Source organism: Peromyscus californicus, unplaced genomic scaffold (genome assembly GCF_007827085.1).
Source record: "Peromyscus californicus insignis strain IS unplaced genomic scaffold, ASM782708v3 Scaffold_2__1_contigs__length_46816999, whole genome shotgun sequence".
NCBI classification, from domain to species: domain Eukaryota; kingdom Metazoa; phylum Chordata; class Mammalia; order Rodentia; family Cricetidae; genus Peromyscus; species Peromyscus californicus.
In genome coordinates, this window is record NW_026294540.1 from 35,923,911 (window position 1) to 35,929,439 (window position 5,529).

The window sequence follows — 5,529 nt, forward strand, 5'->3', positions numbered from 1 at the left end:
CATTACTTGGGTATGTGCCCCAGAATGGTATCATTGGTTCTTGAGGTAGGTTGATTCCCAATTTTCTGAGTAGTTGCCATACTGATTTCCAAAATGACTACAAATTTGCACTCTCATTAACAGTGGAGGAGTGTTCCCCTTGCTCCACATCCTTTCCAACATAAGTTGTCATCAATGCTTTTGATCTTAGCCATTCTTCTATGATTTTGTTGAATATATTTTCTCTGCCTTTGAGCTGGTATTATTCTTCTATCCCTATTATTCTTAGGTTTGGTCTTTTCGTGGTATCCCAGATTTCCTGGACATTTTATGTTACAACTTTGTTGTCCCTAATGTTTTCTTTGACCGTTGAATCTATTTCTTCTATCGTATCTTCAGAACCAGAGATTCTCTCTTCCATCACTTGCATTTTGTTGGCTATACTTGCATCTGTAGTTCCTGTTTGTTTACTCAGATTTTCCATTTCCAGCATTCCCTCAGTATGTGTCTTCTTTATTGCTTCTATTTCCATTTTCAAGGCTTGACCTGTTTCCTTTACCTGTTTGATTGCTTTTTCTTAGTTTTCCTGGCTTTCTTTAAGGGATTTATTTATTTCTTCAATTTTTTTTGTTTTTCTTTTTCTTGATTATTTTAAGGGGATTTTTCATTTCCTCTTTAAAGGCCTCTATTATCTTCATAAAGTCTATGCTTTGTTCATCTTAAAGTTATTGTCAAAACATCTGATCTAACGAAGTTATTACAAGACTTTGTTTCAGCCAATGATGCATACTGTGTCTTTTTAATGTTAAGAGAATTAGGGCCAGCCTGAGTCCTAGAGAATTCAGTTGTTCTTAACCATTAACCTGAGCTGTGATCTAAAGCAGCTCCTAAGATGGAACTCATAAGCCTTAGCTGTGAAACATATCCTTGTATATACTTTATTCATCAAAGCTCTGTATTAGCTAATGTTATTATTATAAATTAGATGGTATAGCTTAGGGAGGAAGTCATCTTCATAATAATTTGCAGATAAATATGCCCAGTAGAATGGGAGATTTCTGTGAGATAAACACATTACCTTACTGGCAGTGAGAAATTTCTCACACCCAATTGAAACATGCCAGATATCAGAGAAAGATAGCAACATCAAACATATAAAGGCACAGCAGAAGCAAAAGACATTCTGAAGTCTGTGTTCTCAGTTGGGGTGTCTTGCCTAACTGAGAATTATCCATCAGGGGTATACATCCTGGGGGGCCTACACCCTGAATCCCAGTCACCACCTGCTGTTCCTCTGACATGGCTTCTGGCAGGGCTCAGTGTCCTACTTTTTCTCGGTGTACAGAAGCCTTTCTATTTCCAAAATCTGTGGTGTCCAGAGGCAGCAATACCTAGCCACATATAGCCACTCTTGAACTTAGCTCTTAATCTTTGGATTTGCGATCTGAAGAATGGCAGCAATCCTGTTCTGATACAGGCTTCTTTTTCCTCCAGCTGGTAGCCAAGATAGTTAGTCCTTGATGTAGAAAGTTGGGCTTTCTTAGTCAACATACCATAGCCTAAGGACTTTTATAATCCATTTCAGTTTTAGATGTTAGGAGGAGGTCATTTACATGTTTTAAGAGTATATAGTCCCAGGAAAACTCTGACAAAAGGGCATCACATCAAACAGGTTGGCAAATCGTTAAATCTTTCAGGCAACCTGGTGTAGTTATGTTGCTCTCTGTAACCTCCCCCTGGGTCTGTCCATATAAAGGCAAAGATGAGTTGACTTACCAAGGCAAGTGTAAGGCTGAAGAATGCATTTTTTCAGATCTGAGACAATATACACCTGGAACAATCAGACTCATGAGAATAAGAGGACATAGGTTTCTTCACAGGCAGGAGAGGTATTTTCCTGGGTGACTGGCAGGGCACCAGGATGCCTGTTTCTATAAGGCAGGCAATATGGACTGTAATTTCCCCCTTTTTTTTTTCAGGGTAATTGGGTATTGTTTAATTTGAACAGGAGTAGCTGACCTGGTTAGTTGAACAATTTATAGGAACTTGGCATTGGACCAGTCCTGAGGTTGGGGTTGGTTTTAACCCATATTCCTGGGAATTTTTGTTGCAGAGTCCAACTGTATCTTGATTAGGGGCAGGACTTTCAGCTAGAAGATACTCTTCTGACAAAAGGCAAGACACCAATTTTTTGCTGAGTATCTTTAAGTCTATCTGCATCTCATCACCAGAGAAGGTGATGATGGCTTTCAGTTTATGCAAGAGGTCTTGTCTGGCCCTCAATCAGGTTTCTGTTCTTAAACACCTTATGAGTTACTAGCAGCATTTGGGACCTAGTTATACCTTTAGTTTTGTTTTTAACTCTTATAACTTTTTTTTCTAATATCTGGTTCCAATTGGGTGACAAAAGTCTTTTTTTTTCTTTTTTTAATTTATTTTAATTTATTTTGCAATACAATTCAGTTCTACATATCAGCCATGGATTCCCTTGTTCTCCCCCCTCCCGTCCCCCTCACCTTCCCCCCAACCCCCCCCATTCCGATCTCCTCCAGGGCAAAGCCTTCCCTGCAGACTGAGGTCAACCTGGTAGACTCAGTCCAGGTAGGTCTAGTCCCCTCCTCCCAGGCCGAGCCAAACAATCCTGCATAGGCCCCAGGTTTCAAACAGCCAACTCACACAATGAGCACAAGATCTGGTCCCACTGCCTGGATGCCTCCCAAACAGATCAAGCCAATCAACTGTCTCACCCATTCGGAGGGCCTGATCCAGTGGGGACCCCTCAGCCATTGGTTCATAGTTCATGTGTTTCCATTCATTTGGCTATTTGTCCCTGTGCTTTATCCAACCTTGGTCTCAACAATTCTCGCTCATATAAACCCTCCTCATTCTCGCTAATTGGACTCCCAGAGATCCACCCAGGGCCTAGTCATGGATCCCTCAGTAGTTGGATGAGGTTTCTAGCACAACAATTAGGGTGTTTGGCCATCCCATCACCAGAGTAGGTCAGTTCGGACTGTCTCTCGACCATTGCCGGCAGGCTGTTGTGTGGGTATCTTTGTGGATTTCTGTGGGCCTCTCTAACACTTTGCTTCTTCCTATTCTCATGTGGTCTTCATTTACCATGGTCTCCTATTCCTTGTTCTCCCTCTCTGTTGTTGATCCAGCTGGGATCTCCCGCTCCCCCAAGCTCTCTTTCCCTTGACCCTCGCCTTTCATTACCCCCACTCATGTCCAGGCTGTTCATGTAGATCTCATTCCATTTCTCTGTCATTGGGTGATCCCTGTGTCTTTCTTGGGGTCCTGTTTTCCAGGTAGCCTCCCTGGTGATGTGAGTAACAGACAAGTCATCCTTGTTTCATGTCTAGTATCCTGCTATGAGTGAGTACATACTGTGTTTGTCTTTCTGAGTCTGGGTTACCTCACTCAGGATGATTTTTTCTAGATCCATCCATTTGTCTGCAAACCTCATGATGTCATTGTTTTTCTCTGCAAACCTCATGATGTCATTGTTTTTCTCTGCTGAGTAGTATTCCATTGTGTATATGTACCACATTTTGTTTATCCATTCTTCAGTTGAAGGGCATCTAGGTTGTTTCCATGTTCTGGCTATTACAAACAATGCTGATATGAACATAGCTGAACAAGTACTCTTATGGTGTGGTTGAGCATTCCTTGGGTATATGCCCAAGAGTGGTATAGCTGGGTCTTGGGGGAGATGGATTCCCAATTTTCTAAGAAAGCGCCATATTGATTTCCAAAGTGGTTGTACAAGCTTGCATTCCCACCAGCAGTGGAGGAGAGTTCCCCTAGCTCCACATCCTCTCCAGCATAAGGTGTCTTCAGTGTTTTTGATCTTAGCCATTCTGACAGGCGTAAGGTGGTATCTCAGAGTTGTTTTGATTTGCATTTCCCTGATGATTAGGGATGTTGAGCAATTCCTTAAATGTCTTTCGGCCATTTGAGTTTCCTCTGTTGAGAATTCTCTGTTTAGTTCTATAGCCCATTTCTTAATTGGACTGTTGGGCATTTTGATGTCTAATTTCTTGAGTTCCTTATATATTCTGGATATCAGTCCTCTGTCAGATGTGGGGTTGGTGAAGATCTTTTCCCATTCTGTAGGCTGTCGCTTTGCCTTGTTGACCGTATCCTTTGCTCTACAAAAGCTTCTCAGTTTCAAGAGGTCCCATTGATTGATTGTTTCTCTCAGAGTCTGTGCTACTGGTGTTCTATTTAGGAAGTGGTCTCCTATGCCAATGCGTTCAAGACTACTTCCTACTTTCTCTTCTAGCAGGTTCAGAGTAGCTGGATTTATGTTGAGGTCCTTGATCCACTTGGACTTAAGTTTTGTGCACGGTGATAGATATGGATCTATTTGCAGCCTTCTACATGTTGATATCCAGTTTTGCCAGCACCATTTGTTGAAGATGCTTTCTTTTTTCCATTGTGCACTTTTGGCTTCTTTGTCAAAAATTATATGTTCATAGGTGTGCGGATTAATGTCAGGGTCTTCAATTCGATTCCATTGGTCCAAATGTCGGTTTTTATGCCAGTACCAAGCTGTTGACAAAAGTCTTTTTAATCCTTCTAAAAAGTAGTGAAAATTGTTGAAAGTCTCTTTGGTCAGTATTGGGCAAAAGGGAAATCAATGCAGTATTTTCCAGTAGCAATCCCCTGCTGGGCCAGGGAAGTTTTTCATTTTTTTTAAAGATTATGGTGGGTTTTGAGTTTTCCAATTATGCAGATTGCTCTTTAAAAGGTGGCCATAAATCATGAAACAGGAAGGAGTGGAACTAACTTTTCTTCTTCCCTGGGACTGCTTGAGTGGGCTGGGGAGTGGGTATCCCAGGAAACTATTCCTCCCTCCCTCTGTACATTCTACTTAGAGTACAGGGGGTCCTGGATGAGAGGCTCAGCCCCTCTACACAAGAACCAATCTGTCATTTGGAGACAAACTACGAAACAAACAAGCACTACAGGAGTGGGATAGGTGTTTTGTTTTTGTTTCTCTGGGTGACCTGGCAGAGCCAAAATGATTCAGATCCCCAACAAGATACATAGACTTTAAGCCAGGGATTGGAGATGGGGAGGATTTACACTAGAAAAAGTTCCTGGTCAATACCTGGAAGCAACTGACAGACACACATAATAGAAAGACAAAGAGACTGCAAAGACAGCCAGGGGTGGCTTCAATACATTCATACACCTGAACAGACAAGGAATCAACAGCAGCATCTGACCTCCCCTGTGTGTCCAAACAGAAGGCACCCTAGCCAGATCTTCCTCCAGAGATGACAGACCAGGCAACTTTCTGATTGGTTTCCCTTTGGGATGGAGGTGGCAAACTCCTTCAAAGCATTGGCAAGCAATTTATCAAAGGGAGTTCAGTGGACCTGGAACATCTCAGATTGTGCAACCCCTATAAGTTCCTTGACCAGCATACCCTTTCCCACTCTAAGGTGCTCTGAAACCCCAGGTGTCTTGAGGTCTGATCTCTGGGGATCTTGGTGGGACCTCCAGAAATATTGTGGCCTCTATCAGAGAAGACTGCTT